Source organism: Protopterus annectens, chromosome 6.part0, assembly GCF_019279795.1.
Source record: "Protopterus annectens isolate FY-2018-M chromosome 6.part0, PAN1.0, whole genome shotgun sequence".
In the NCBI taxonomy this organism is placed as follows: Eukaryota; Metazoa; Chordata; order Ceratodontiformes; family Protopteridae; genus Protopterus; species Protopterus annectens.
Genome location: NC_056737.1, coordinates 945,009,364 through 945,027,996, shown reverse-complemented (window position 1 = coordinate 945,027,996; position 18,633 = coordinate 945,009,364). Strand labels below are relative to the sequence as shown.

Genomic DNA, 18,633 nt, shown 5'->3' with positions numbered 1-18,633 from the left:
AGATACCTATCCACTGTTATTTATTTCTACAAATTGGTTTATTTCGGTTAGCATCCAGTCTTGGAAACCTTGTATTTTTGTAATATAGGCTGGTATTCTTTGCCAAAAATTTAAAGTCTCCGAGTTGAAAGTTATGTTGAATATGATAGCATTATGGTCAGATAAGGGACAGAATGTTAATAGTGCATTCTCTATATTTGAGAGCAGAGAGCTAGTTACTAGAACTTTGCCAGTATTGGTTTGTGTCCCAAACCTATATAAGTAATGAGAGAATTTTAGTGAAGAGGGTAGTTTTATATGATAAATATCTTTTAGATTTCTTGAGTTAACGTAGGTTTTTAGGTGTCATGCAGCAGGGGAGATTCTAAAAAAAATAATATTTATTGTTTCACTGGGAGAAAGAAGGCAGTTAAAAATCTCCTGCTAATATAATCTAGGCTCTAGAGTGTAGGGTTATGATGTCCAAGTATTTCCTTATTGTTTTTATACTGATTTCAGGTTTCCAATAAGAGTTTATAAGGAAGTAATATTTTTTTCTCATGCTTAATTATTACTAATACTAGCATTCATTCATTATCAGTATATGAATCTATGATTTCAGGGAATCTCAGGCCTTTTTTTTCCAAAGGATTATCACACCTCTTTTTTGTGTTTAAATTGTGAGCTAACTAGTATATCATAATTTTTTAATACAAGTTTATTTAAGTCCTGTGGTATTAGATGTGTCTATTGAAGAAAAAATATATATGCCATATATAAGGAAAGGTATTTATTTATTTATACTTGCTCTTTTAATAGGATTATGTAGCCTATTTACATTTAGAGATAAGCATTTATATGTTACCATTGTTTAATGTATTGAGTAATAATTAGGTATTTGACATGATTTCCTAAATAATTTATAATGTAAGCAGTGAGAACATTTGTTATCAACAAAGTTTCTGTGATTTACAAAAAATGTTTAACATTGTATACATTAGTAACCTTTTTCATGGAACCTAATGTTCCTGGCTTAATATGTTTAACATATAAGCCACAAATCTGCCAACTCATCTTCTTCTTCTTCTTCTTCTTCTTCTGGCTTTTTCCCGGTTAGGGGTCGCCACAGCGGATCACCTTGTCCACACACAATGGCAGTAGGTTTTTTTCGTCGAGTTGCCAGCCCCGCCAGCACCTTGTCCAATCCACCTGCATCATGTCTTTGGGATGTGGGAGGAAACTGGAGCACCCGAGGAAACCCACCGAAACCCCAGCCGAGGATCGAACCGGAGAACCTCTTGCTGTGAGGCAAAATCTGCCAACTCATACTATCTAAAAAAAAAAACAAGTTTTACTCCTACTGCAGATTTAGTAGTTAATTCAAGAAGAAAGAAGAAGATGGAAGAAGCGCCATATGGAGGAGGCAAAAAACTAGACTACTTTTTATTTGTTAAGAGGGTTAGTAAGAGAAATAAAATTTGATGTTTCATATATTACGTATTTTACAACAATATGCTTCTCACTTCTAGAATGATATTTGGTGTTGTTCTCTAGCTTACTATCTTTCATCAAAATAAAGTCTCACCAGGATATATTATGCGTAGGTATATACGAACATGATATGTAATATATTGTGCAGTATAATACCTCTAAAAAATACTTTAGAATGACTAAAAAAAGAACGTAGAGAACTAGAGTATATACAAATATCTCCAAGAGCAGGAACTGCATTTTCTTAATCTAGAGGCATATAAAATGTAGTTGAATTGTTAGTTGCAACATGTAAGACTTTACAGTTTCAATGGATTACATATAAATATAACTATACTTGAATAACATCTTATTCTAAAGTGTTTCTTTGATCACAATGCAATATAATAACTTATCAAAAGTAGACAGAAATAGGTAAAATATATTTGAACACTGTTATCTGTAGTATGTGATCTGCTAGTATTAATCAGTAACTTCTATTCTGAAAGGGGGGTATCATTTTAGCAACAATTAAGTAATGAAATTCCTCCCTTCATCATAGATTATTACATAAAACAATACAGTTCCTCAATGCAGTGTCCATTGTACATTTTCAGTTTAGAGTGTTTGACTTCACCAATCACTACATTGTTATATTATTAAAATGCATAGTATACAAAGTACTGAATTACCAAGAGTAACTAATCTTAAAACAGTACTGCCACAATAATACAGGCTCACTTATCTGAAAAATAACTAGTGTCATATTATTTACCATATCTTCCTATTAGGTAAAATGTCAATTATCGTATGGTGTGAGATAGATTAAACAATATCAGTAGTAATTTCTAATTATGTTTGTATTCAAGTAAATAGAGAAAAAATAACCATTGTTGTACCAGCCACTAGTGTAATTACATTATATATAAATCTGTGATGGTTCTATGTCATCATCACTTTGGCAATATGCCTTGTCATATTCTGTTAAATATTTCATTAGAATCCAAGTCTATACTGTATGTTTACACAGTATATATGTGGTGTGTAAGCTGAGATTGACTATTATCTGTATCAAAACAATAAAGCAACAGGAGAAGACAAAGCTGCCATTGAAAATGAGGCATTGTAATCAGCAGAGGTTTAGGAGTGTTAATTTACATAGGTTTGTAAAATAATATCTTTTAAGTCATTTCTGTCGGTTAATACAGCCAGTTAATATCCCTCATTTGTATTATGAAATGTATGGAAGTACTGTAAAAACAGTATAAGCAGAATGCTTAAATGTTTGTCAGATATCAGTACAGAAACCCTGTGGATGGATGTGAATTACCCTATTAGCAACAATACTTTTCTAGTCCACCAATTACTTTGTTGAATCTAATCTGTAATAAGCTGTAAGTTAATAATAAATCTTATTTTACCAAAGTGTTTATGAGCTACTTTGAATTAGGCGGGGGGTATTTCAATTTATTATGGGTGGGCATGCAAAAAGCTGTTAGTGGAGTCTAAATGAATTTGTAACTAGAGTATTACAGTATGGTTTGCTTTGTGACACTGTTTTTAGGTACTCTGACATCTGTTATTAAGTTTACATATTTTCTGGAATAGATCTTGCTGCCTGTTGAAATGTATCATTCTGACTATGAAAAACATACACTAACTATAGCCAAGCACAACCAAGACTGAATAAATGTGAGTGTGGATCAGTGCAATATAAAAAGAAAATTACTGCATTTTACATCCAAATACATACATTGAATGAGCAGTGTTGTCTTATGTTATTTGCCAGGTTCAACATCTCTTAAGTAAAGTCACACTAAACAGCTGCAGTGCAGTATTAAAGTGGGAAAAATGTATGCTTTCAGTTCCTTTCCTTGTCGCATTCTGAACTCAGTACAATACATTGCTAGCTTAATTCACATCTACTTTAGTTCAAACGACATGCTGCTTTTACTAACATATAGGCAACCGCATATTTGCACACACTCTCATATACACACACACACACATACACTCTCACACACACACACACACACACACACACACACACACACACACACACACACACACACACATACACATGCATAGCTTTACATGTGCTTACATGTTTTGCTTTAATGCAATGCTTAAGTAATTTAGAAATATCTGATTGCAGATGTTCCCTTAATTGCAATTAAATGCTGAGACAGGCTCTATTGCAATAGTCCAAACTTTGAAGATGTTTCCATACTTGGTTTTATGTTCAAAATTTGATTGTAGTCATTCAAAACATAAACGATGCCTTAGTTATCACTTTTTTAGCCTTCATAAAGCTTTCAGGTCTAGTTGGTCCGGAAGTGAGGAGCATTCAAAGGTTAGATTTTACTTACTGTATGCCATCGCAGTGTGTTCTATACGAAGTGAAGCTTTTGGGAAAGTTTATGAGCTCGAGCTTGTTTCAAAGGGCTCCACAAGGATATTCCAGGTATGAAGGCAGGAATATTTCTCTCAAATTGATGCTTTTTGACCAAATCTCTCATGGATGTATGTAGATACTGCATTTTGTTTATACAGTCACTTTTTAAATGTTATAAAGTTATATTAAATCTAGAAAGTAAACAGGTTCACAAATCCATTGTTTTTTTTATGAAATACAACTAGCAGAGACCATTTAATGTATTGAACACCACTAAATGCACCAAAATAAGTTGCTTTTACAGGGTTCTTTCAGATAAATATAATAAAAGTCAGAAAAACTTATTTGCAGTCTAAGTAAAAGACGGAATGTTACTTCTTGTATATGTGAGTCCTTCTATGTAAGATCAGAGCCAGACACTAGAATCAATATCATTTAGCTATAAAGATCTACTTCTTTTTTTTAATAGCTATTTAAAACATGAAGGACCAGAATGAATTTTTACTAGTTATGATTAGTAGAATATAATGATTATATGGCATCTGAATACTTTCTAATGTTCATCTTATTCAGTTAATAGACCAATATTGGTTTCTATTAATAGGTTATATAACAAAGTCATTAAAGTTGGCAAAGTCATAAGTAATATTTACCTTGTTTTTTTTTGTTTTTTTTTTTTGTTTTTTTAGTAGATGTTCCTGGCAGATGTAAAATAATAATTTGTTAAAAAATAGGAGAAAGTTAAAAAAGTATTTTATTGATTTATTTGTCTCTGGATTTCTTCTTTTCTTTCACAGACTAGTCGGTTTTAGCTGCTTGTCTCTTTAAAGTAGAAGGGGTATCCATTTGTTCTTCTGTGGCTATTAAGTTTTTTTTTCTTTATAAAAGTGTTAAGTTCTTCAATGGTTTTAAAAGTTTTTTTTTTCCTTCTGGGAGGTAGAATCTCATCTTGGCAGGGTATACCAACTGTGTCTTGATACCAGCTTGTTTTAGTGATTTAATAAGAGGAATGATAACGTTTCTTTTTGTTAGGACAGCAGAGGAATAATCATTGTCATATCTTATCATCTGGTTGTTTATTTTCAAAGGAGAAAGAGCCCAAGCAGATTTTAAGATGAGATCCTTGTATTGGCTAGAGATAAATTTTACAATGATTGACCTTGGGTGGATATTTTTGCTAATAAAAGGAATTGCAGATAAAGATCTATGGGCTGTTTCGATACTAAAAGAAAGAACCTCTGGTAGGTTTAAGGTTTTGGGAAGTCATGTAGTTAAGAAATTCACTGTGTTCTCTCCTTCCCTTTCTTCTGGTATGTCATAAATTCGGATGCTGTTCATTCTAGACCGGTTTTCTATATCATTCATTTTGCTGATAAGTCTAGTATTTTGTTCTAGAACGAGTTCAATATTTTTTCTCCTTTTATTAGTCTGCAGTCAATGTCTGAAACTGACTCTTCCCATGCGGCTATCTACATTTTTTGTTGTTTTAAAATATCACTTAGTAATTCAATCTGCTTACTTGAATCTTCTTTAATCGTATCCACTTTAAGGTCCAGTTTGTCCATTTTTAGCATTAAGTCCTGGTTATTTGTGAGAATTGGATGCCCTTTTTCATAGAGTTGTCCTGCTAGGTGGATTTAAGAAGACTCATGTTTTGTCAGTTGTAGATCTGTCTTCCTTCTTCTGTTAATTTTGACAAGAACGTACAAAAATTGCAAGCTAAAAAATACAACAATAAGGAGCTTGAGACTTCTGGATTATGGATTCTCCAAATCTTGAAACTAATTTGGAAGATAACAATCTTTAATAAAGGTTATCCGGAGAGAATTTTGTGGACCTAGGGATATATGTATTGAGAAATTATATTTTCTCTGAAAGTTCATTCAGTTAGTATTCATCATTTAGCCATATGATATGAGTAACTCTGTTTCTCTGCAGTTGGTCTTTCATGCATTGCATTTCAGTGTACAATGCATATGATGCAATATGTGTCATATCCTTCTCTGGCTATGTCACCTGCATGCTGCATTTCATATCAGATCTGGAAGAATCCAGTGAAGCAAGTTTATCTGTGATACTTTTATGTCAAATAAAGTTGTTATGCAGTACAGTTATCACATCTGCCCCTGACAGCCAAAATATCACATTATCAAAGTTGATCCCCAAATATAATGATGTTTTGTGCTATGGGAAAAGCTAACAATGCTGTTCAAAATTACAAAACACAAAGCTTATTTCGGTGATTTGTTCAGACTCCACATTGGATATACATTAATCTTTTAGCAACAGGTTGTATTAACATGTCAGAATGAATTGTTGAATTGTCAAATTTACAGTTATAGAATGCTAAAAAAAATAAACCTGATTTATAATGCATTTATGATGTCCGTTCTTCATTTTTTATGTTGTGTTTGCAGAATATAAATTGTGTGGTTAGCATACTTTCCTTGTATCTCCATATTTATTTATATAAATGAATTCATGCATCCAATTTAATATACATCTTTATTTCTGCTCTATCTCTTAGGATTATGGAGATCTCAGTTTGATAAAAAGCAACAAGGCAGAGCAAATTCTCTGTGGATGGAAAAAAATAACTGTTAAAGTTCCCATGATGGTAAATTCAGATAATTCAAAATGCAGTCTGATGACGTGTTAAGCCGCACAGTTTTATGACTTCCATATCGTGGCGACATATTGATGCTCATAGTACTTCTGAATGCAGGCGTCGTTAAAAGACTGGAACAAAAACTCACAGCAACAACTCTAAAATCATGGCTTGAAGAAATAGCTAAAATGTATTTATCATATAATGCACTGTACTGAAAGATCTGTTCATGTTTTTGCCACATGCACCTAAACAATAACTTGTCCCTCGTCTTCCACTGAATAGTAATAGCGTGTGGTCATTCAGACTGATTTAGATCATCAATCAATTATTTTACATTTGTTATTCAACAGTATGGAAGGAGGCTAATTGAGTTAACATTCAACTTTCTACCAGCATACTCTGTACACTTTCATAATAGAATTGCATATGTTGAGCATTTTTTAATTCATATTTGACTAAACAATTTCAACCAACTATCTAAAGCTTGTTGAAAACCTGAGTAATGGGTTGGCATAAAGATACACTTCAGATGAAGTACTAGAAAACCTTTGTGCTGTATATCTGAAAGGCAGTTATACTTTAAGCATTTTCTTTTCTGCAAGTTTGTCATCCTAAGTACCTGCTTTAAGAAAAAGAAAAAAAGAGGAACATTCCAGTTGCTTATGATTTGTGACTGCAATGTTTTAGGACGTTGCTAGTCTGTACTCAGTTTTATTCATGTACTTACTCCATCACTAACAATATCACAGGCATTTTTTGAGATTCACCCACTTGAAGGATGCTTGCATTTGTTTTTTGTTTTTAATTTTGCATTTTTTTTATCCTGCTAGGTCAACCCTATTATGTAGTCACATAAAGATAGATTCCTCAGAGAGGAGTGTGGCTGTTAGTCAGCCTGCATTCATGCTTCTCTGACATTGTCTCATTTAACCTCCATCTTTCTCTTTAAACAGCAGGTCTGAGGAGTCACAAGGAATTGTCTTTCCTCCACCATACCAGTTCAAAGTGGTTCTGATTTATTGTGAATATTGATGATCTTTGTCTTTCACAAAGTCTGAATAATAAGCATTTTGTATAAGTCTTTGTTTTGTTCACTTTATACCCAAATGGTCTAACAAAGAAGTATTGTGGTATAGTGGTACACCCTAAGGAGTAGCAACTGCTGTATCACCTGGCTCTTTAACTCTCTTTCAGTAGTCCATTTTTTGTGTAATAATGCACTGTCACAGTATTTAGACTCAATCTAACCTTGAGAAGCAGGAGAATCCTTGACTACCTCCCTCAAGTTCTGTAAGGTCGAATGTGAATGATATGCCTATCTCAACTTCAATGTGTCTCGTATTTTGACTTAATTTATGAATGATCTCTTCCTGATAATTAGCTGCTTCTAGGTGAAGTCCAGTATCATTTAAGCTCAGGTTCAGGCTTCCCACTACTGCCTAAGCATTAGCTGAAATAACCATACCACAAGACTCTAAATGGAGCTGTAAGGAACTGGTTGGGTCTCTTTCATTATCTTCCTCAAGAAATTGTCTCCATACCTTTCTGCATGTAAATATATACATACAAATTTCTATGTCATCAGATATATCACCTATTACAAAACCTAATGGAATATCATCAGCCAATGCCACCAGTTTGTCTCCCTGCCTTCCTTCCCAGGCCAAACAAACTCTGGTTAATGGTACTCTAAAAGGTGCCACTCCCACTGTACTAACAGTAGAGAGCTACCCAGGCAAGTAGTGCTCCTTTTAACAATTGAAGACTTAACAATAGTTATGTCTGATGCAGTTTACCCTCTTCCTGGATAAGGTACAGTATATTGTCATAATCTGGACCAGCTGCAGTTTCAAGACAACCCACCACAACTGCGGTACTACCTCTGTCCATTCTATCACTTTTCATCTGTTGCCCACCCTATTAGTGAGGCTATTTGGACTGTACATGCCACCCTTGTTTACAATGGAAACATTTCACCCCAAGATATTTATGTATGCTGGAGCCACTATCTACTCCCTTTTCCAGTGGAACCTGCAGTGATGGTTTAGACTGCCCCATGGGTTCCCTTATACTTATGTGCAGTGCTTGTGAACAACCCTTGTGCAATTATGTCCTTCTCAAAAAACAAAGATCACACTTTTACCCACCAGGATGGCTATGGTGGAACAGCAGTTAGTGTTGTCACCTCACAGCAAGAGGTTCTCTGGTTTGATCCTTGGCTGGAGTGCCTTCTGTGTAGAGTCTGCATGTCCTCCCTGTGGTCATGTGGGTTTCCTCCGAGTGCTCCCGTTTCCTCCCACATCCCAAACACATGCTGTAGGTGGATTGGACACTCTAAGTTGGCCCTAGGTGTGCATGTGTGTGCCTTCTGTGGAAGGTTGGGCACTGGGCTGGCAACTCAACACCATAAAACTCTACTGCTAATCATGAGCGGACAGGTGATTCTGCTGTGGCAACCCCTAACTGGGAAAAGCCGAAAGAAGAAGACATTTTTACCCACCACTTCAGCTGAATTACATATTCTTCAAACCAAATTCTTATTTCTTCAAGCAATGTATTTTTTTTTCTTTTCCTATAGCATTTTATTACATCTATTTATATCTGAATTATTTTCCCTCAAAAATGCCCAATGCAACATGAAATGCTGCAAGATACTCTGACAGAGATATGCACACCAATTATTTTTCAAAACATATTTATTAAATCATAATTTACATAGTAACATAGGTACACATACATTAATAGAAAAGAGAACAAATCATAGTGACAGAAGTTTTTGTATAAGTATTTCTATACTCAACCTTCTTCAGAAAAAAATCAACTAGACAGCAAATGCTGGAGGTTTTATGGAAAAGAAAGAAGTAAACTTGTTTTTTGGAGTGTAATGAGTTGCCAGATTTTAAAAATTCCTTATGGAGTACTTTGTCAGAAATGTTAAGGGAACAAATGGTTATAACAAAGGAAATGATTCTTTTGAAATGGGACACAGGGTCTGAATTGTGTAGACACAGTAAAGCCTTACTAAGTTTAACGCTACTGGTCGCCAGAAAAGCAATCAACAGAAAATGAAAATCAAAAATGTAAGCCAACTTTAGCTGAAGTACTGAATATTGTAGAGGTGATATAAGAATTGGAGTGGAATCTGCAGAAAAGGAAGGGAACATATTACGTAGAAATAAATAGAATTTGTAGAGGAAGACATACGGAATACTGCTCAGGAAGACAGTTTTAAAGGAAGGCAGGAAATGAGCCATTTATACAATGCTGAACTGAATGATAATTGCTAAAAGTAAACATGTACACTACATGAAAATAATAAAATTGTCTTCAGGCAAAGTATCGAGTCCTTGCACCTTTGTCTTAGGATCTCCAGATATTTCAAAAGTATAACCTGGCATCCATTCAGACATAAATGAAATGACGTGTTTATTCCTGCAATGAAATCATGATCATTGCTTTTTATTTAATTTTTCTGTACTTTTATTCTCTTTATTTTTTTCAGTAAGCTTATGTGTAACTTGAGTGTACAATTAAATAATATTTACCTTGAAATGGTTTTCACAGTCATCATCAGAGATTTTATTTGCAACATGCAGTACTTTGTTTGAAAGCAGAGGAGTTTAAAACCTTGCCCATTACCCCTTGGCAATTTGGTGCTAACTGTACATACTTTCAAATATCCGAATAAAACTCACAAAATCACCCCCTTCTTTATACTGAGTAAATAATTTAATACTGATTTTGGTAGCCATGGCTGGGGGTTTGTGCCAGCTGCTCGCATGTCTCTAGTAAGGAGTAAACGATTCTCTCTCTTCCTCTCATCCTGGCATTTTTCCTCCCTGTCTTTCTCTGTCTTCCTATGTAGAGTGAGACAATTTTTTATCTCACTTTCTTTAAGATATCATTTTCTACCTCCAGCTCTGTTTATTTATTTATTTATTTTCATTTTGGTCATCTAGGGGTGGAGTGGATTGAGTTGCTTGACTACATGCTGTGCACTTATAGCCATTACCAAGTTATCTGTAGATTCACGTAGATTAAATCTTCACTGCATCCATGGAGGCTGTCATCATAACCTTGATTATACTGGCAGGTTAAATTCCCTTTTATAATTTTTAGTTAGCTGTGACACTGATACTTTGGATTACTCCACTGCACTCATTTTTGCCTGGGCCTTAACTACTCTGTCTAAAAATACAAACACTGCTCTGAAAGCTGTATTACTGAATATTTACTTTGTGGCTGTGAGAGCACACACACTCTCTGGTGGCCAAACTTCTTTGTGGGATTGTCAAGTTTAGTTCACAATATATACCACCACTGCCACTAGTTCATATGTGAAAGGTAGAAGGAAAATCCCAATTGATGCCACCAGTTAATATGCTGTTGGTCAGGGACTATAGTCTTATGTTGTGTACCACTGATTGCCAAACAATATGCAAAGAGTTAATGGTGTTAACAGTATATGGCATATAGTATATGGTAAATATGCATTGCTGCCTCAGGTAATACCATACCCAAATAACTTTTACACTGAACAGCTGCAAAGTTTGCTTCTCCTGACTCACCACCTTGTCCTTAGCCCAGTGCCATTCCTGGATTCCTTACCAACAGAAATTGAAGACATGTCCAAGATGATTATTCAAACACACACACACACATGCACACACACGCACACGCGCACTTATTGTTTTTTGGTGGGGATAATATCTCTCCAGTACTGGCACCCCTTCCATGTCTTTGCAGTAATATTGCCACCATATAGACCACCCTGGTACATAATTAATCTTTATTCCTAAAATAAACCAACTGTTAAATGTTGATATGGTAACAATACCTTCAGTAACAACTCATTGAAAAGTAGAAACCAGCAGATGTGTTTTTAAAAGATCCTTTTAAACTAATTCATAAACATGCAGACTCAAACTTTTGAAACAATACAGTATAAATCTACTTTTGAAACATAAAACTAAATTATGTTCTTTTAAAATGAAATATGCAAGCAATGATAAACTTATACGAAGAAAATGCAATGCAATTCTAACTAATAGATTATCTGGACCTATAACAAGTACCTTAAGATGTATTTAATTTCAGTCTACCTCTGACTTGTAATTCTAAGCAGAAGTTGCACAATTTCTTAGGCAATGGATTTTTCAGGATATGATCTATCCAAGAATAAAGTCATTTTGCATCTCAGAAGTGATTTAAAAACTAACAATCTCTCTCTCTCTCTCTCTCTCTCCCCATCTGTCTTTGTTTATTCCTATTTAAACAAGTCATAGGCAGTGTTTTCTGTCTTGCTTCTTTCTTAAATGCAAGTCTCCTGCTTCCACTGTCATATGCTTCAGGCGGTTACAAATAACGCATTTTCTTGACCTGAAGTAGCACTTCAAGGATTAGTAAGCTTTAAGTACTTCATATGTATGAAACCAGATTAATTTTACCAGCTTATCTGTTCATTTTATATACCTCCAAATTCAAAGGAAGTTTTTTGCCATTTTTGTACTTATAAACATATTAGTTAAGTCAGCTTCACTGATCCTGTGACATTACTCCTTTGAAAATAATTACATTTTATTTAAATGAATACCACTTCTCTCCAGGCACTACAATCTCCATTTTAAGTGAACTAACTAAACTGCAAATTAAAAAGGCATGAAAACAATTTTGTACTACTGTTCTATAAGATTCTTGGTAAAGAACTTATACCACATTCCTTTCCTCAGTAAACAGCAGAATAGCAATAAATCTTCATAAATGAAGTACGGATATTAATTGAATATCACAATATTGATAATGTGTATATACACATATACATTGCATGTATGTGTGCATTCTATGCTATGCCCCTGTGCAAACCCAGACTAACTTCCCCCACCGTCTCCTGACCCTGTTCTTCTTACTCACACAAACTACTTGTTCTTTTCTACTAACACTATTGTTTGTATAACCTTTTTAAAGTTCAAATAGTGCTCAGTTTTACTTACCTTATATTTTGTTGTATGTATATCCATATGTGATATGTAGCTTATAAGATTTTTTCCTTACCCTTAAGCTAAAATGTATTTACTAGTAAAATTTGTTAAATCTTAGTAATGTACTTATGTTATTGTGATTCTATTCTGAAGTGTGGAGCTTTTCTCCCTGGGCCTCCACTGAAAATGGACATATATCCAGTTGGACTAGCCTGGTCAACAAATGTAAAATAAATAAAAAATTCTATTAATTCACTTGATGAAAGCAGTATTTTTCCAGCAACTACTAGGTTGTGCTTATGACCTTAAAGTTCAGAGGTGAAAAATGTAGTTAGATAGAAAGAACCACAAAACAAACAGAAGCTCCAGAAATAAAAAAGTAAAACATTTAAAGCTAATACAATGTAAGGCCTGTTATAATTGCTATGATGCATATTACTGGTGTTTCATGAATAAGTATTAAGTCTAAAGTGTTTCTCTGGAGTCCCATATAAATAGTCATGTGACAACCTCACAAAACAATAACTGGTTAGATGTGACTAACTGACTATATAACTCTGCTAAACAGTACTAACCCCATATTAAAATAGTTTTTCTCTTTCAGGAGAAGACCCCTCCCCCTCCACATATCACTTTCCAAGTGAGTAGAAAGATGCTGGGTGGCTAATGATCTCACTGTTGATTTCAAAGAATATGATTTACAGTCCAAGAAGGGAAGCACTGGAGAAAAACATGAGAAAACAATAGCTGACCCGTATATGTCATTGACATGTTTACTCCTTTAGCTTCTCTATAGGAATAAGCCTCACATTACTATAATAAATTAATGAGTAACCCCTTTCCAGGTTGTGTATTATGGTTAAAATAGTCTAGGCGCAAAGAATACATAGGATGCATTGACTGAAGCTAATGTCATTAAATGAACCAAGGCAAATTATTCAGGGCTACAAAATGAGCCATAATTTTCCAGCTGTCTTAAGTAACAGGCCAGGACAAAGGAATGACCATCAATGCAGAAAGATTGCAGTACTATTTGGATTGCAACACTATGTGAACATTATAGCTGTAAAAAGATATGCTCCATGCAAACAGCATAGCATTCCATGTCAAAAATCCCATTCACTGAGCTCAGCATAAAGCTCAGAAGAAAATTACCAACATTCCAGTGGAACTCAGACACAGTCATTTCCACAAGCTGACTATAGGGCAATGTGTTAAGTAATCTAAAGACCTTTACTGTGCTGATCTGTTTCACATGCACCTGTATGAATATTTGGAAAATAGAAAGCTGACTAATTAGATTACCCATGAAACAAACTATTTTTTATGTTTCTATTACATTAAAGAGAAAGGTCTGGGACATTACGAGCTTACCTGACAAGCTTTCATCATATATCCCAATACTTTCTCATTATATCCTTACTGTGCTATGACTCATTATCATGGCTGTACTATAACTGATATTAATAGATATTATTTTAACTGAATCAAAAGCCGCAGTGGTACAACGGTAGCATTGTTACCTCACAGCAAGAGGTTCTCCTGTTCGATTCTCAGCTGGAGTGCCTTCTGTGTGGAGTCTGCATGTCCTCCCTGCGGTCGAGTGGCCTCCGAAAGACATGCGTAAATGGGCATGTCTTTGCTGAAGGTTGGGTGTCAGGCTGGCAACTCGGCACCATAAAAATCTACTGCCAATCATTAGTGGACCGGAGTTCCGCTGTGGCGACCTCCTAACCGGGAAAAGACAAACAAAATTTTAACTGAATCACATTGGTTCTTGTCAGTACTACTGTTACTAATTGTTAATAATTGTTGTCCAGCATCTGGACCCCTCTTTAAACTACAAATCTATGGTGTAATCATTAATTTGAATAGATTGTCTAATATATATATATTTTTTTTAGGGTTTATAAAACACCATGAGTCCCTTTATGGCATTATGATGTTTGCCTGTTTGTACTGCTAGAATATCATGTCATGCAGTTCCTCTTCAGATAAGTGTAACATGACTTGTCTGGAATCCCCAGAAATGTTCATGGCAACCATATACCTCATACATAATTCACTTGTGCCATTTAGGTCCATATGAACAATGTTCATTATCTGTATCAAATACTAGAAGAGCTTACTGCTCCTCTGACACTTTGGAAGCTAAATATGTTTACTGTGTAGTTATCTTGAAATGTACTGATTGACCTGTACTTTATAAGTGCTACATTGCAGTTCTGTTTGTGTTCTCCCTTCCCTAGTCTAGTATAACAAAGTTACACTGTTTAGATACTCCATGTGTCTTCCTGATAATGAACTGTTTGCTGCACTGTGGGTATCTACTCTGTCTATAACTTGAAACTGACAAAACAGATGGCTGCAGTAGAGAGACAATTATCGGAACTAATTGGAACCTAGGGTAGTTTGGATAATCAAACTGTTCAGATAATCAAGCATACATTGAACTGGATAAAAAACTTCTAAAGTCTTGTGGTTTATGCACGCAAGGAATACACTTTTCAACCATACTGTGATTCCAGTGGACAATAAAGAATATTTTTCACACATGAGTGGGCTACAAACTCAAAAAGCATGCACAAGCAAATACATATAATGTTCACATATTCAGACTTTATGATTTTTCCTACCGGAACACTTTGGAAGGTTGTGTTCGGATAATTAACGTTTCGGATAATCGATGTCCGGATAATCGACTCTACTATATTCGAAAATAATTTGATTTTAATGTTGAAGTCTTCATCTTATGGTTTCTTTGCAATATAGATATATTTAGTATTCATTAGTATTTTTGCTTGTAATATAGAACTTTTTTACAATCTCTGCATAGAATACCTACTTTGCCTTTACCACTTGTATACTGCCTAGGAATTGTATTTGTCTCTGTAATTATTCTGTGTTTACACATAGTCTGAACCTAAATTGGTTCATATGGATCACACCTCTATGATAGATAACAAATTTAAATAAAATAAAAATCAGATAAAGTACTTGAATACTGTATATGCTCACTGTATAAAGCAGTAAGGTTCTTTAAACACACAGAGTAAAGGAGCAAAACATGATTTGTGTATTGGATTTTGTCTGTGTGTGTTTGTGTGCGCGTGTGTGTGTGTGTGTGTGTGTGTGTGTGTGTGTGTGTGTGTGTGTGTGTGTGTGTGTAAATGGTTCATATACTTCCCTCATGAGTTTCCAAGTTCCAAATTAATGAGGACTTGCCTCATTGAGTTCAGCTCACTGAGAAATCAAATTACAAAACTAAATGTAATATTAACCCTTTCCTGTAGGAGAACAAGCTCGTCTGCACCCCTATTGTGATGGAGCAAAGCCCCCACTCCCAAAACTTAAATATAGCAACTCCATAGTCACATAAACAGATAAACAGGAAAACAGACATGTTCACAAAGCAAAAAACAAAAATAATAATTTCTAGGGCACACATAGAACCACAATGGTAATGATTTTGACTGGAAATCAGTGACTGGAGAGTTTTCCAACAGGAAGTTGAACTTGAGCAGCAGGAACTTCACTTAGATGGAAGTCAGTGAGACATAGATAAACTGGCTCTGGTACAATGCACACATACACACACACACACACACACACACACAATTGTATTATAATAGATATATAGATGTATGTGTGTGTGTGTGTGTGTGTGTGTGTGTGTGTGTGTGTGTGTGTGTGTGTGTGTGTGTGTGTGTGCATAAAATAAGCAAATGTACATATTTTGTGAACAATAAAATTTATTAAAACTGTACAAATAGCAATATTATCAGTAACAAGTATTCTTTACAGTGATAATAGTCTAATGCATCCATATTTTTCCCATAAATATTGAAATATATTATAATACACACAAACCCCAAATTATATATTTTGTACACTCTTACAAATGTTCATATCTTGAAAACTGTACAACTAAATCATATATTGTTAGAATATCTTTATTAAAACTTAAGCTTTCATGTGATCATAAGGAATTCCTCTGTAAGTGCATGTTTATTTAGATAGTTACAGAAATATGAAAACGTGCTTAATTCTATAATTAGCAAAACAAATAATATGGGATATCTCTCAAGATGTGCAACTTACAGTGCAAATATCAATGACAGTTTTCTTCACTAGCATCTAAGGTTTCAGTTAATGTCACGCAACAGTTTGTAAGTCATTTGGTTTTTGAAATATGAAGTATGTATGGAAATATTGCTTATTTTTATGATTACTAACAACTATCAATATGTATGATATAAACCAGTATTTTCAGTGAATTGGCTTGTCTCCCACATTGATGTTTCACACCATGTACCTCAATAACATGTAGGTGTCTTGGTTATGAAAATATGAACATAAATATGGAAATATAAGTGGCAAAGAAAGATTCATTTCTCTACTGTAGGGAATCCTAGACTAGCAATCTTAGTGTCATTTTGTGATAACTCCTTCCCCTTTTTAATACTGCCAATTATTAGCTGGTAATTCACTTAAAGAGGTCAGTCCCAAAAAAGTTCTGGACACCATAAAAAGCTGTGGGCGTAAACTGGAAGTATACAAAAAATGTGTTTTAGGCTAAAGTGAGGGAAATACTTGCAAACAAAAGATACTTCTCTGCCTTTATGCAGTGTATAAATCATGTATGGAATGTTAATGTCTATAATAGGACAGTTACAGTTCAAAAGATAATCAGGGATACTGAGCAGGAGGAACAGAAGAAAAGTGGTGTCCTACGGCTAAAACAGGGGTCAGAATCATTTGAGTTAGTTGTGATATGCATATGCTTTTATAAAAAATGTTGAGGATAGTCACAAGAGCAAGAATAAATGATTTGTAGAGGAAAGTAGAGATGCAGCTAAGAAAGTCTTAATTTGTCAGGAGTTAACTATTGCACAGAAGGAGAACAGGGAAATGATAGAAACTTTAATAGACGATGAACATAATCCACTGGTGAGTTTACCAACAAGGAAGAGGGGACTTTTGGTTTATCCTCCAGTGTTTCAAAAGGTATTTATGAGAGGCAGAGGCTAGCAGCAGTGGCCATGCCAAAGTGAGGCTTATAATCATCTATTTAGGAACAGAAAAATTGACAAGAGTTGACATTCTGTTAACAAGAATAGCAAGATAGAGTATAGAAGGATTTTTGGATATGACAGTAGTGGGAAGGCTGCTTTGGTAAATCAATGAAGGAATAAAGATGGACATGAAATAATGTCTCATGAAAAGAAAGAAGAACATGATGGAAATGTTAAGTGAGTTGTAAATGAAAACAGGAAGGCATACAGAACGATGAAATCTGTGGTGAAGAAACAGGAGTACAAAAAGACATAAGAAGATATCAGGACCCTAAACACATAAAAAGTAGTTGGCAGGTCTGTCCAGCTATAATGAAAATAATGTCTAGTAAAGTGAGCTATGGGCAAAATATATTATTTGCACATATCAGAAAACCTCAGAGGGGTAAGTTTGGCATTGATGTGCTTAAAAAAAAAAACAGGAAAGTGTGAGTAGACCTTCAATGAGTGGGTGCAAGAAGAGGCATGCAACAGCATTAATAGTATCTTAACTTCCATTCCATAAAGAGTTATGGAAAATATTACTGTGGTGGGCTCATCAAGTTTCTGGGAGTTAGTAACTTATATATGGTTAGCAAAATATCTTCAAGTGTCAGATGTCATGCTGTTCCAAACTTGTTGTTATCTTTTTCCTCTTAACCTGCAACCCTAAGGCATTTTAACAGTACCCCGGCCCTGGTTCCCTGACATGGGGACTCAGCCTCTAGATCGGTTCTGGAGGATCTAGTGTGGGGATCCACTATCATATAGCATAGTTACCAGAGGTAGTTAGGTAAGCATTTTTTTGCAATTATAAAACCTAACCCCATCCCCTTGGGGTGAGGTGCCCACCCATATCACACTGAGGGTTGTCTGTGCTGCCACCATGGCCACACATGTGCACTCCTTCATAAGAGAGGACAGACACTACCATTACCTTTCAGGGCAAATATAGAGCATATCCCCCTGAGTGGCCGTTGCTTTCTGTGCTACATGCAACCTCCACCTAAAATCACTGGAGTGGAAGAAAGCACCATCCTTCCCTTGTTGATATGTTCCCTAAAGGGAGGTATGATCCAAACAGGGCAGTTACCCTCAAATGTAATCATCAAGCATGGGGAGGGAGTTAGTAGGTCATTCTAAACA

General features: G+C 35.0%; 1 pseudogene; it reads left to right on the top strand.

The window, feature by feature from the left end:
- The window catches only part of LOC122803918, a 146,343-nt pseudogene that overhangs the window by 41,553 nt on the left and 86,157 nt on the right, over positions 1-18,633 (top strand).